This window comes from Suricata suricatta, chromosome X, assembly GCF_006229205.1.
Source record: "Suricata suricatta isolate VVHF042 chromosome X, meerkat_22Aug2017_6uvM2_HiC, whole genome shotgun sequence".
Taxonomy (NCBI): domain Eukaryota; kingdom Metazoa; phylum Chordata; class Mammalia; order Carnivora; family Herpestidae; genus Suricata; species Suricata suricatta.
The window spans coordinates 94,375,074-94,390,485 of NC_043717.1; the positions used below are offsets into that span (position 1 = coordinate 94,375,074).

At 44.4% G+C, this 15,412-nt stretch overlaps 1 long non-coding RNA gene across 1 annotated transcript in view; it reads left to right on the plus strand.

Moving 5' to 3' along the window:
- Positions 1-8,773, plus strand: part of LOC115284366 — a 20,932-nt gene extending 12,159 nt beyond the window's left edge. The window contains exons 2-3 of the long non-coding RNA XR_003905173.1: positions 7,139-7,287; positions 8,648-8,773. This is a non-coding gene — a long non-coding RNA (uncharacterized LOC115284366). The remainder of the gene's footprint in view (positions 1-7,138; positions 7,288-8,647) is intronic.
- Positions 8,774-15,412: the final 6,639 nt, after the last annotated feature.

Sequence of the window (15,412 nt, forward strand, 5' to 3'; positions counted from 1 at the left end):
AAACATCTGCCATTTCCTTGCTGTGACTGTGTCATCCAGCGAGGCGGACACGGCTCCCAGCAACTCATCTCTTTCCTGATCAGCTGCAATCATGACTCAGGGAGAGGGCAAGGGGACAGGCCGTTCCTGACACTAATCAGCAAAGCATTCCGAGGTTTGGTGCCCAAGCAGAAATGAAAGTTTCAAGAGAGTAGATTTTGGTAGCTGCCTGGGGGCAAGAGGCCGTGCAAACCTGTCGTACCGTCACCAGGAATTTTCGCTCAGCCGGTGAGTCCAGAGAGCTCCCAGCACTTCTTTATTGCCTGCCTCTCTTTAGCACATAAGTTCCATGAAGACGAGGATTCTGGTCTGTTTTTCCAGTGCTAAGAAGAGTGTGCCTAGCACATAATAGATACCCAATAACTTTTGTTGAATGAATAAGTGAACTGTCCCCATTGATGAGATGCCCTAGAGATTCCCATCCTTGTTAGAGAATGATAAAATGGCTTTTAGAGTGAATTAGACTGTGAACAATAAGTATAAAATACTGCACAGATGCACAAATGATTATTTCATTATCTGGCCAATGTACAAGGGACACATACAAATTGTTCTAATCACACAGTGATGGAAAAATAATGAACAATGAGTTTTTGAATACGTGTTGGAAGAAAATAATGGATTTTGGTTTAAATGAAATTGGGATGCAATGGGCTGGATCACAGACTTGCTCTATCTACACTTTGAGCACCATCGTTTGGGGGAAATGTCCTTTAGAGAGAAAGTAGCAGGTGAGAGAGACAAGCCATGTAGGGCCCAGGGCTTGTGCCGAGTACGGTCCGTACTTAAATGCCTTTTCATTGTGAATCCTTTCCTTGCCAGGATAATACTCTAATTATTTACTTGCAACATTGAATCAAGTGAGCATTTGTTCCTTTGCCTTGAAAGCAATTTTACTCTTATTCAGAATTTGTTAACAGCAATTGAAAACTCTGGCTACCTCCGATCAGAAACCTTTCCAATCCAAATGTAATGAATGGAACAATAAATCGTGATTAGGATTATGTTTTCCAAAAGAAGCTTCTTATTTAGGGTTGGTGTACAAAATATGATTTTCATTTCCTTTTTTGCATCTTAGTTGCTGGATGCAGAATTAGAGATTTAGGCTGCTCAGTGCTATAGCTAAGGAGAAGCCCCTTACCTAGGTCATCACAGAGTTCAGTGCCAAATGACAATCTCTCTTTCAACATACAGTGGAACGTCTTTACCTAAATTGTTCAAGATACCGGCTTGCATTGGCACAATCATAGATTCAAGACAATGTAACCATGCTCCCTAATGGTGGAGCAGGAATGAAATATCTAGTCTTACTACAGTATATTAAAGTTTTGGGGTTTTCACACTAAAAGACTAGTTTAGCACTGAGAGAAGAGAAACCTGTTTGGCATTCGAAGGCAGTGCCTGGCACCAGGTGAAGGTGATACCTAAACAGGAAATAACATTTTGATGCAAAGGTAAGGAAAATAAATCACGGCATCCATAGTCATTGCAAAAAAGACATACCTTGTGCCCCAGCAGGTCTCTGTGCCTCTAGACGAATGTCACACAGGAACTCAATTATTCCCACTTCTTAGTAGCAACGGGCTTTTTCCTTGATGGTTGACGATTCAGAGCACAATTAAGGACTAGATATATGTCCTTCACACTGACCACTATGCATATCTGTTTAAGATGTTAAAGTAAAAAAAAAAAGTTAAAGTAAAACAGTAAAAAAAATTATTTCTATAGATGTGAAGAATAGATCTGTGCCCTACCAATACAGAAGCGCCTGGGTGGCTCAGTCCGTTTTGTGCCCAGCTTCGGCTCGGATCATAAGCCCAGGTTCCTCGGTTTGAGCCCCGAGTTGGGCTCTGTGCTGACACCTAGCTCAGAGCCTGGAGTCTGCCTCAGATTCTGTGTGTGTCTTTCTCTCTCTCTCCGCCCTCCCCTGTTCACGCTCTTGTCTTTCAAAATTACATAAATGTAAAAAAATTAAAAAAAAAAAAGAAGTGCCATGAATATTTTTAGGAGGCTCTCTTCTGAAATGTTACAAGGTAATATGATGTGTTTCCTTGTCCGTGCCTTTTTAATCACTGAAAGATGCTTTCAGGAAAACAGTAAACATCATCACTACAGGTCTGTTGGGGGCTACCTATTACAGTATGATAAACAGCAAACGTCATGGCTTAAAACAACATCAACTTGTTATTTCTTATGTGGATTGTTTGGATGGTCGTGCTACTTCTTGGGGGCAGTGGGTGCTGGGTCGCTGGGATGGCTGGAAGGTCCACAATGAGTTTATTCAGAAAGCTGGCATTTGGTGCCAGATCCCAGGTAAGAGCTCAGCTGGAGCTATCGTTTCGGGACCTTGATGTTCCTCTGTGTGAGCCTCTCTCTGCGCCTTCTTTGGCTATCTCACAGTATGACGGCTGGGTTCCAAAAACAAGAATCCATACAAGAAAGCCGAAGCTGAAGATCTCTCAAGTTTCAGCTGTCACTCTTGCCACATTGTGTTGGACAAAATAGGTCACAGGGCTTGTCCAAATCTGTCTGTTAGGAGGAATGGTGGGGCACCTGGGTGGCTCATTCAGTTAAATGTCCAACTTCAGCTCAGGTCACGATCTCATCGTTCATGAGTTCCAGCCCTGCGTGGGGCTCTGCGCTGACAGCTCTAAGCCTGGAGCCTGCTTCGGATTCTGTGTCTCCTTCTCTCTCTGCTCCTCCCCTGCTCACGCGCGCTCTCTCTCTCTCTCTCTCTCTCTCAAAAATAAATAAAATTTAGGTGCGCCTGGGTGGCTCAGTCAGTTAAGCGTCCGGCTTCAGCTCAGGTCATGATTTCACACTTCGTGGGTTCGAGCCCCGCGTCGGGCTCTGTGCTGACAGCTAGCTCAGAGCCTGGAGCCTGTCTTCTGATTCTGTGCCTCCCTCTCTCTCTGACCCTCCCCTGCTCATGCTGCCTCTCTTTCTCTCTCTCTCTCTCTCAAAAATAAAATAAAACATTAAAAAAATAAATAAATAAACTTTAAAAAGAAAAAAGAGGAGGACTGGCAAGACCACATTACAAATGGCCACGGGGGATAGGAAATGATGTTACAGCCAGCTTTGGAAACATATGCTACCACAGCCAAGAAATGAGTCATTTTCCCCCCTTTGCTGCTTTCCTTCTGGTTTTCCTCATATGTTGGATTTTGAATCAGATCACATAGACTAGACTATGTTAAATACACAGGCTATTCTGATCTTAATTTATAAACTATGTCAGTGTAGATCAGTCAAGGGAAGTGGGACCAAGCAATAGCCATCTGGGGATTTTAAGGAAATCAGGAGAAAAATTGTAGTAATATTTGTCAAAATGCATAGTCTGTGATTCTGGAAGTGTGTTCTGCAAAAAGGAGCTCAATTTTTCTGTAGTGTCTCAGTTCCAGGTATCATTCTGAATATTTTACATTCATTAGCTTACTTAATTTTCACAACACTTTGAGGTCTGTCTTATTGTCTTCATTTCTCAGATGAAAAAGTATAGGTGCAAAAAGATTAGGTGGACTTGCCCAATGATCACAGCTATTCCGTCGGTAAACACGGACTTAAAATTCAGGGATGTCTGGCTCCAAAATCCCTGCTATGTCCACTATCCTCTTGCCACACAAAGAGTGGCCCCACAGAATCCTTATCCCATTAGGAGAGGTGGAGCCTGACGGCGGTCTGGAAGGGGCTCCCTGAAGGGTAGGGCCCAGAGTAGAGGTCTTAGTTGCCACGATATGGGAGGGAAGTAAGGATTTCCCAGGTCTACAAGGAGAGTTTCAAGGGAGAGATAGCAGCTGGGATCATATATGTAGGTTGCAGAATACCCAGCTGGTTGGCAAAATGTGTAAGAGCCATGATGAGCTTGCAGTGAAATGTAAGCGGCTTGAAGAAGACAATACGGTCTCTCTGAGAAGTCAGGCCAGACACGACTGTCCAAATTCTTTTGGGGAATGAACGAAGATACAGTCCATTCACTCATGTGGGCCTACTATGAGCACTTAGAGCTTTCCAGAAGCAAGCTCCTAAAATGAGAAGTAACAAAGCCAGAGAATACCTATACTTAGCTACGTGGCAGCCCGAGGCCCCTGCAGCCACTGTTTCGGGGGAGCTAGAAAAGCTGGTATCAGAAGTTCGTTCAAGGTCCACATCCTTCAAAAAAGTGGCCAGCAAAACCGCATGGCGCTCCAGAGGGAAAGCTGTCTGTGTCAGGGGGAAGGAGCCTTCACTTTTCAATGAGGCACATTTGATTTTGAACCTTGGCCTGAAACATACAGCCTGGGTGAAGTCATGTAACCTGAGGCTCAATATCCATATCAATAAATGAAGAATAACAATACTTACATTTCAGTGTGGTCATGTAAAACAAAAGAGAAAAATGTAAGTCATAAGACCTAGCGGGCAGTGAATAAATAACTTAGTTTATTTATTATTATTAATAATAATAATAATAGTTTATTTATTTATTTATTATTACTTACATAATGCTTACTATGCCAGGAACTATTCTAAACACTTTACAAATGTTAACTCAGTCATTCCTTATAACAGTACCATGGCTATAGGCAGTATGATTACCTTCGTAGTACAGATTAGAAAACTGAGGCACAGAGAGGTTGAGTGACTTGCCCATGGTCACACAGCCAGCGAATGGGAGCATTTAGTCTTGAACCCACATAGTCTAGTTGGCAGTTCACATTCCTAACCATTAGGTTATTTAACCACTCTGCTAGGTTGGAATTTCTGAATTGTCTATCATTAAAATCTTCTAATGATTCATCTGAATAGAAGGACTTTCCATTGCACTTTATTTTAAACTCTGCAAGTTATTTTAATGCAAAAAGAAAGTGCAGACGGCAAGCTTGGAGACACTGCAGCAAGTTACCTTGCCTCCCAGGAAAAATGTGCCCAGGCGCCATTGCTAACTCAATGGAAATGGGCCCCACAGCCCACTTTCTGTCCCCCCCACACCACACCCCAGTGTGTTGCCTGAAAACACCGTCAGCCTACACATCCCCTTTTGTGTCTGCAGCTGGGTCAAGGAGGTTGACGGAGTTTTCATTCTCTCCAAGGTGATCATTAAGGATATAAATTTTTATTTCTTTCCATTAAATTGTTGATTCTGTTCCATAAAAGCTAAAATGTAGTCTCCAAGGGTGGAACAAAGTAGGCACCTGGCCATGATTCTGACTTTCTACTTAATTTAGATGGAAAGGGTTTGAGAGATCACAATGCGTGATTTAGCCCTCTATCTTTCCCTGCACCAGAAACCACCACTTCGCAGGGAAGCAATAAAAAGTCAGGATACACCTTGCTCTTTGATATAAGATTATAACTGGTAGAGAAATAAAGGAATGACTTATAGAGCAAAGTGGCAGGACTAAGCCGGTCCGGTTCAGGCTTAATAAGGATTTACTTCGACTCAGTCTGTTCTGTCAGGGAGTTGATAATTTGGCGAATAAGAAATTGTCGCTCCTGGGTATGCTCAGCTCCACTGCCTTCCTCCGCCAGCTCCCTCCCACCATCCGCACCGGCATGATCCCTACCTACTAGGCTTTCCGCTTGGGAACTCCAAACATGGAAGGGGCATTGTCCAGCCAAGGCAGATAAAGGACCTGGGGGGGGGGGTGCCCACCTGTCACTGCCTGGGGTAGGGAGGGAGGAGGGATTCCACATGGAGTCTTCTAATCCTGCTACAGCTTTTCAGTATTCTCCCTCCCAGTGCTCCCGGCTGGCTGTGCTGAGCTTTGGTTCTGCCAATATGCCTTTCACGCTCTGGGGAGATGCTGCGCTTGAGAAAGAGCTGCAATAATTATCTGGCCTCTCCCTTTCCCTCCTTTATTGTTTCAACCTCAAATCTGAAGCTTGAAAGAAAAGGAAATTCTAAATACGACTTGCCACGCCTTGAAAATGCTTCCTCTCCTTCACTCCCTCCTCTCTCTCTCTCTCTCTCTCTCTCTCTCTCTCTTAGAAAGACTGTACTGCTTGAAAATTAACAAAACTCCCTTTAAAATGGAATCTGGAGACTCTCCACTTGTCACCAATTACAGACCCATCAGGAAGAGAGGTACCCCACAAGTCCTACCACTTTAGCTACTGCTTTACTACCACCACTAGAAGAAGAAAGATTTTCCTCCTTCCCTGGCAACAGCCCAGCCAGTGAGAGACGATCACAACTCAGCTGATGAAAAACCAGTTTATACTTCCAGCTCCAGGTTTACTCCAGTGGAGTTCTTGTTTACAGAAGCCCTCCCAACATCCACTTTCCTCTATAAAGACGCCTTCCTCTGTGCTTTGTTCTCCAGTCTTACCTGTGCTTTTGCAATAACTTGCTTGTTCCAAGTTGCAATTCTCTGCTATTCCCAAATGCACTCATTTTTGCTGGTAAAATAACTGGACATTTTATTTTTAAGGTTAACAGCTGCCTCATTCATATAATGGAGAAAAAAATTTAAAACCCACCTCATAATGTTGTTGTGAGAATCTAAAACATATAAATCATTTAGAACAATATCTGGCTCAAGTAAATACTCTGCACGCATGTGCTATTACTATGTCATGAAGAAATTTGCGGTGATAGAGGTGGAAAAAATAGGATGATTTAGAATTTCATACTTGTAAAGATGAAAAGGACCCTAGAGATCAGCAGGCTTATGCTCTCATTTTACAGATACAGAAACTGAGACCCAGGCAAATGAAACTCTGGATTCCAATGTTAAAACTCTTTCTATAATGCTACATACACCTCAACTGATTTTGTTCCTAAACTGGTCTAGCTCTGGTTTATTTGTGCCATCCACCAGCAAATATTGAACTGAGCAATTAGTAAAGGGTTGTCATAATAATGTACAGCTCGGGGAAGGTGGGCGACATGGTAGCTCTAAGTCTAGATGGTAAGATATTGTGCTCCCTATTACCTCCTTCCTGGTGTCCACACCATTGTGTGATCGCCTCCTCTCCAGTGTTGGCAGGACCTGTGACTACTTCTAATGAATAGAACACAGCAAAGGTGACACAATGTGTGTGATTATATACCCAGGACTGCAGTACATAAGATTTTAATGCCCATCTTGCTAAGCCACGTGCTCTTCCTTGCTAGCTTTGAAGAAGGAAGCTGTCGTGTTGTTAGCTGCCATATGGATAAGGAGCCAAGGGTCACCTCTGGCTGACAACTGACAACAAACTGAGGCCCCCAGTCTGGCAGCCTACAAGGAACTGAATCCTGTCAACAACCCCATGAGCTTAGAGGTAAATCGTTTCTCAGTAAAACCTCGGGTAAAACAGAAGTCCCAGCTAACACCGTGATTAGTCTTATGAGACGTTAAGCAGGAGACTCAGCTAAGTTGTGGCCAGACTCCTGGCCCACAGAAAGTATGAGATAATGTATGTATGTTCCTTTAAGCTGCTATGTTTGTGGTAATGATGTTACATGGCAATAGATAACCAGTATAGATTTAAAATTGATTAAGACAAAGCTTTCTGATTGCAAAAATTGTTGAGTGGGAAGACAGAAATGTACTCATATGACAGTGTGATTAAAGAAATGAAGCGGAGGGTACGGTCACAAACAAGGCAGTTGATGAAGTGGAGGTGGACACAGCAAGAAATGAAGCTGGAGCGACAGGAAGGACAGATGTGGGGGTCATGACTGTGGGTTTTGGTATTGGGGAGATCTGGACTCAAATTTCAACTCTGCTAGTTCCTAGTCTTGGGACATTGGGGAAGGAGATTAAGGATTCTATGGCTCAGTTTCCCCATCTGCAAAAGAGCAGTAATACTCATATTCACTACTTATGTTTGTTATAAAGTTAAAACAAAATGCTGCTCATAAAGCAGTATGCTCCTAACACATACTATGTGCTCAATACAAATGTGAGCTGTGGGTAGAGGTCAAAACATGGGCATCCTGGTAAGACAGATCAAGGAAATTTATCCTGTAGATAATCAGAATTTAAGGATGAGAGCGATGTTATCAAGTTTGTGGTGTAACAATATTTATCTGGGGCTATTGTGAGAAAAGATTCAAAGGGGATGAGACTAATGACAGGAAAAACAATTAGGAGACTGTTATAGTGGTCCAAGGGAAGGCTAAGGAACAGGTGAGCTGGTAAGATGGGCATCATAAATGGCTAAGTACGTATGTTATGTTCTTGATTGGAACAGCAGTGACAACTAACCTTGGCATAAACATATCTTTCTGCTACCTGTACTACCCCATCAGGGCTCAGGCAGTAGGGCCACTTGATCATTTGGTATTAAAACTCATGGTGGTCTCCCAGCCCTCTCTGTAATCCAGTGAGAAACTTTCCATCTTGGCTGTTTTCCTTCTGATATGCAATTTCAAGAAAGTATATGAAGATATTAATTTCTCCACAAGAGTACTCAGACTTCCTCTCTTCAGAGTTGCAGAGTAATTACTCTTTGATGAAAATGAAAGTGCAACACACGGTAAATGACTCAGCATGATGATGGCATTAGAGTCAGGGACAATGTGCCGTACTTACTCACTCAGGTCTTCAGGTCGAGAATCCTAGTATGGAGGGTATGAATCTCCTTCCCACCAGTTGCTCAGTAAACAAAACTTCATCTCCCACGGGGCCCCTGACAGGGCTGCGGATTGCTGTTTCTTCACCCACCAAGGCTGGAGCTTCGTGACAGTCCAACTCATCAGCACGCAGCACCGATGGAATCTAACACCCACCAGAGCAAAACAGAAAGTTTCCAAGTTTGTGAAGTTTTTCTCATGTACTTTCTGTCCACCATCTTCTCTACTTCCTCCTCTTTCTTCATCTTCACCCCTACTTTGAGTATCCACTTCCATCAATCTTAAATTCAGTGTTCTCATGCTGTTCAGAATCACGCTACTAGGGAGATAGATGCTATAACTAAATTAACTCACATTAAGCGGCCTATGACTTTGTGTTTTGCTCCTTCCAGTGTGAAAAAGAGTAGCAGATTTCCGGGAAAGGTCAAATCCTCATCCCCAGGAGGTCTGGTATGGAGCTGCTGGGACCCTGATTAGGAAGGGACCCTAACACTTGGGCTGGTGAATGTGAGTTGATGCACTCAAACATCTTGACTCTCCAGGTTCTCCTAACCTTTCTAGGCCTGCAAAAGTACCCCACTTCTCCCCGTGGTAAGGTTATGCCCCCCCACCATGGCTTACAGACAAGAAAAAGGGCTCTGTCTTATAAGACAACATGCATTACTGAAGTGCCCTCTCGCCCCCACAACCTGGTAAATTACAATTCCCTGGATGAATCGTAGAGTTCAGTGCCACCCTCAGACACCCAAATTTGGTGTACCCAAATGATGTAGGGGGAGTTTTTGCCATTATGTTCCCGTGTGATTCACCAGACTCGACACTACAAAACCCAGGAAGACCCTAAAGAGTGACAGTAGGCTGCAAACTCAACCAAGTAGTAGCCCGAATTGCAGCAGCTGTGCCAGATATGGTATCTTTTCTAGAGTAACTTAACACAGCCTCAGGTTCGCGGTATGTGGGCCCTGAGATCTGCAAAGGGAACTCTTTTCCATCCTAGCAAGAAAGATTACCAGAGACAGTTCACATTCGCGTGGAACTAACAAGACAATAAAATGTGTTTATGATCTTGCCCCCAGGCATTAACTTTCCAGCCCTCTGTCTTATTATAGGCGAAAGGGATCTGAACATTCCTCGGAACGTCACACGGGTCTGCTCTAATGATGACATCATGTTCATTGGGCGGGATAAGCAAGAAGTAGCAAGCGCGTCAGAGGCTCTGGTAAAACACAGGGGTATCCAGAGGGCAAGAGAAAAACACAAGGAAGATTCAGAGAACATGTCATATGATTAAGTTTTTAGATGTCCAGCAGTTTGTGGCACGCAGGGTATCCCCTCCAAAGTAAAGGAGAATTTGGAGGGGGGGTTCCTGCTACCACTAAGGAGGAAGCACAACACCTGGGCAGCCTATCCACCCTCCCCCCAGTGGGTACAGTGGGTACTAGTTAAGTGGTCCATTAGCTCCTCTGCAAAGTTCCATGAAGCTTCCCAAATGTCAGCAGAGAGGGGAGAAGGCAGAAACAGAGGAGGAAATGGGAAAGAGTGATGAGAACTGGGTGGGGCAAAGAGAGAGCCATGGAAACAATAGAAGGAGAGAGAAGGGAGGGAAAAAGAGAGAGAAGCAAGACAAAAAGGAAAGAGAATGAAATGAGATAAACCAAGAAACAACAAAAAGAGAAATGGAGGAAAAAATTATATGAGAAGAGAAAAAGGAAGGGGAAAACAAATTTTTTAAAAGGCATCAGGGCCACCGTGAGGCTCAGTTGGTTAAGCATATGACTCTTGGTTTTGGCTCAAGTCACCATCTCATGTTTCGTGGGTTCGAGCCCCATGTCGGGCTCTGTGCTGACAGTGCAAAACTTGCGTGAGATTCTCTCTCTCCCTCTCTGTCTGCCCCTCCCCTGCTCATGCTTTGTTTCTCTCTCTCTCTCTCTCTCTCTCTCTCAGAAATAAATACATAAACACACAAAAAATTAAAGGTGAAAGGGGAGAACTTGAATAAAAGGAGAGACAGAAGCGATTGCTGAATTCCTAGGTTGGGGTTCAAGATCCACTGGACTAAAGGAGAAGTATTTCAAATCATTTTAAAGCCTGGTTGGCTCAGTCAGTTGAGCATCAGTCTCTTGATTTTGGCTCAGGTCATGGTCTCACAGTTTCGTGAGTCGAAACCCCATGACAGAGCAGAGCCTGTTTGAGATTCTCCCACTCTCTCTGCCCCTCGCCTGTTCGCACTCCCTGTCTCTCTCAAAATAAATAAACTTTAAAGAACCAATATCATGAGGAGAAGGAAACACAAAGACCTGACTTGTGTTCGACATTCTTTACTACATTTTCCTCCAGATGTGGACCTATGCCTCTTTCAGGCAAATAATTGAAAAGCAGAAGCAGAAGAAGCCCCCACTCCCGCCTCTAGAACAAAAGCCAGTGTGCAGAGCCACGTTACTGCGTGCTGGAAAGAAGGGGGAGATACTATTCGTGGTGCCATATGCCACTGGTGGGCGTCAGAACACTTTGGCCACATTAGAGGGAATTTCTATGCTCACTTTTTCCTTAAATTTTCTGAAAGCAGATGCGAGAGCTGTCTGCCACGCCACCCCTGCTCCAAGCGCCAAGCTGAACAGAATGCAAATATCTTAAGGGGCTACCCCATCAACACAGTGAACACTTTGGACAAAGTCCATCCTCTGATGCTCTTACTAACACAATGACAGCACCCTGGAGGAGTCTTTAAACAAACCTAACCCTAAGACCCATACAAAAATATAAACTTTACAGTACAGCTTTGTTTTTATTTATTTTTAGCAGTTTTTAAATTTTTAATCGTCGTAAACACCATATGGCATAGAATTTACCATATTAACCATTTCAAGTATTCAGCTGAGTAATGTTAAGTATGTTCACATTGTTGTGCAACAGATCTCCAGAATTTTTCATCTTGCAGCTGAAACTCTATACCCCCTGAACATCTCCCTGTTTCCCCTTCCCCTCAGTTCCTGGAAACCTCCATTCTCTATGAGTCTGACTACTTCAGATACCACACATAAGAGGAATCATACAGCATTGCAACATGTAATAGGATTTCCTTCTTTTTTCTTACTGTTTATTTATTTATTTTTGAGAGAAACAGAGAGCACAAATGGGGAGGGGTGGAGAGAGAGAGGGAGACACAGAATCCGAAGCAGGCTCCAGGCTCTGAATTGTCAGCACAGAGCCCGGCGCGGGGCTCAAACCCACGAACCGTGAGATCATGACCTGAGCCAAAGTTGGATGCTCAACCGACTGAGCCACCCAGGCCCTGGCTTTCCCTCTTTTTAAGGCTGAATAATACTCCATTGTATGCATAAAGCACATTTTGTTCATCCATTCTTCGCTGGTGGGCGACGGACACTTGGACTATTGCTTCATCTCTTGGCCGTTGTGAATAGTGCTGCACTGAAAATGGGCGTGCATATGTCTCTGAGATCCTGCTTTCATTTCTTTTTGATATATACTCAGAAATGGGATTGCTGGATCACATAGAAATTCTATTTGTAGTTTTTTTAAGGAGTCTTTATGTTGTTTTCAATCCTGGCTGTGCCGTGTGACGTGCCCACCAACAATTACAGTGTAGCTCTGTGGAATGAAAACAAGTGCTGGAAGAAAGTGCACAGGTGGCCGGGGACAAATGCAACTGTGGTGAGCTTGCGGGTGGGCGTTGTCCAAAACGTTTCTTTGTTAAGAATTGCTAGCAGGGGAGCATTCACTCAGCAAACCAAGAGCAGACAGAATTCTCAGGAGGAGGTCGCCTGGTATTTAAACAGCCATTAGTGCTTTTGATCTGTTTTTTGTAGGCATAGACACTTGGAATTAAAGAAAACATATAAAACAAGAAACTTTAATAAAAGTCCATTATAAGGAACTTCTGCTGGACAAAAATTCTGATTTTGGCATGGCTCTATGTGATGGAGAACAAGAAGAAATCAAAATCTGCTTTCAAAACAACTGGCATATTTTTTTAATGTTTATTTATGAGAGAGAGAGAGTGCGGGGGAGGGGCAGAGAGAGAGGGAAACACAGAATCCGAAGCAGGCTCCAGGCTCTGAGTTCCAAGCCTTCAGCACAGAGCCCGATGCCAGGCTTGAACTCAAGGACAGTGAGATCATGACCTGTGCCAAAGTCACATGGCCAACTGACTGAGCCACCCAAGCATCTCTGGCATATTTTAATACACATTTCTAAACTTCCTGCCAGCGAGAAAAGCAGTCTATGGTATTTCTCTCCTGTTGATGTCAGAGACAAATTCCACACAGAATCTGTACTCTAGCTATACTGCTGCTGTTGCTGCTGTTTCAGACCCTTTAAAATTCCCAGTCATGGATTTTGCCTTGTGTCCTGCTGTTCTCTCTGCACGCTTCCAAAGCCCACAGAGAATAGCGAACGGCTCTCTGAAGCCAGCCCTCTGCTGTTTTGCAGGGTGTCACACCCTAAAGGTTCGCTGCTGCCAGCAGGCTACTGGAGCCACATGGGCAGTAGCGATAAACTGCAAAGAAAACTGGTCTGAGGGGCGCCTGGGTGGCTCAGTCGGTTAAGCATCTGACTTCGGCTCAGGTCGTGATCTCACAGTTGGTGGGTTCGAGCCCCGCATCGGGCTCTGTGCTGACAGCTCAGAGCCTGGAGCCTGATTCCGATTCTGTATCTCCCTCTCTCTCTGACCCTCCCCTGCTCCCACTGTGCCTGCCTTTCTAAAATAAATAAAAAACATTAAAAAAAAAAAACTGGTGTGAGCACTTCTCCCGCCACAACTCACTCCCCTCTCCCAAAGGTAAGAAGAGTAAGTAGGTTTGGAGAGTGTCGCCTGGCTGCCTGCAAGGCAAGCACACACTGGAAATCCAGGCACAGGCAGCGGTGTAGGCCTGAGGGAAGAGAAGGAGGGAGAAAAGAAAGGAGGGAGACAATGGAAGACAAAGACAGACAGACAGAAGAGAGAAACAGCCTCCAATTTGGAGAGTTTATGAGAAGAAACTTTCCAATGCTCCAAAGATCCTTGGAAGCCAGGTAAGAGGATGCTGGTCCTGTCTGGGGACAGACGTGCAATGACCCATTGTCCCTCTTTTCTTTGACATCTGTCACAGTAGTGACCATTACCTGGTTTCGATGAATAAATGATAGCAGGCAAATCAGCATTTTGCTTCCCTTCTGTTTCTTTCTATGCCTTCCCAGCACAGGTATTGCCTGAGTACAATGAATATCATTAAGGCCTCCTGGGAACCAAGTGACACCATGGTCCACTGATACCACACTGTCACATTATCCCCTGCTAGATTGAAATAATGAGTGCCATGAAAAATATGAAGGGCAAGCATGCTCCATATTATCAAGTTACTTGTTTCATGCATATAGATGTCACTACGTATTCCAGCCAGCTTTGCTGTTCGTGACAAAGGCCACTCTGGTTTTCTTCCCTTTCCCACCTGGTAATTCTCTACTATGGCTCTGGGATTTTCCTGTCTAGAAATCTTGCTTTGGGAATTCCCATCCAGGGAATCTTAAACGTTCTTTAAAAGGGTATTTCTCCAGTTGGTTAAGACTCTGCCTCTTGATTTCGGCTCAGGTCATGATCTCATGGTTCATGAGTTTGAGTCCCACATCGGGCTCAGTGCTGACAGTGTGGAGCCTGCCTGGGATTCTCTCTCTTTCCCTCTTCTATCTGCCCCTCCTCCCTCAAAATAAATAAACTTAAAAAAAAAGAAAGGAAGGAAGGAAGGGTAGGTTTTGGGCATTTCAAATATTTGGCTTCTGCCACTCCTACTTCTTTAATGAAAGAAGATACACATGGAAAGAGAAAGAGACAGAGACACAGAGAGATAGAGAGAAAGAGACAGAGAGGGAAACTGATTATCAATGTCTGAAACCTTACTATTAGAGGTAAAGGGGGAAGGGTCAAATGTAAGGTTCAAGAGAGAAAATCACTTCCCTGATTCTTCTCACAGGGAGAAGCCCCACACTAAGGGTGTTTGGACATAGGGAAGTGTATATTGGGAGGGTGGGGGCGTGGCAATGGGAGATGGGGGACATTCAGGTAGTAAGGACATGAGCAAAGGGAAAGTGAGAAAGAAATTTGCAAGAGAAATGCTATGATTCTTTCTACGAAAACAGGCAGTGAACAAGGTGGTCCGGCGTCTTTGAGAACAAAGAGCCCAGGATCGGCAGTCTCGACGTGCCAGGGAGCTTTGAGGGGCATTGATAAATTGCCTTTATGGACTACTGAGTGCTTCACCAGCACCCAGGCCCTCCGAATCGCCCCCCGGGCAGCAGAGGGACGTAGCTACGTCATCATGGCTTTGTCTCGGGCGCAGCACAGCGTATACTCTTACTTCGCCCGCCCCACCACTCCACGACGGAAGTCCTCTTATGACACCCATTTCAAAATGCAGACGGATGCCCGTGTGGCTCAGTCTGCTAAGTATCAGACTTCGGCTGAGGTCATGATCTTGCAGTTTGTGGGTTCGAGCCTCAGAGCCTGAAGCCGGCTTCGGTTTCTTTGTCTCCCTCTCTCTCTGCCCTTCCCCTGCTTGCACTCTGTCTCTGTCTCTCAAAAATGAATAAACGTTAAGAAAAAGGTTTTTTTTAATTTTTTAATACTTACTTATTTTTGAGACAGAGAGAAACAGTGCAAGCAGGGGAAGGGCAGAGAGAGAGGGAGACACAGAATCGGAAGCAGGCTCCAGGCTCTGAGCTGTCAGCACAGAGCCCGACGCAGGGCTCGAACTCACGTACTGTGGGATCATGACCTGAGCCGAAGTCAGACGCTTAACCAACTGAGCCATCCTGGTGCCCCAAGAAAAAAGTTTT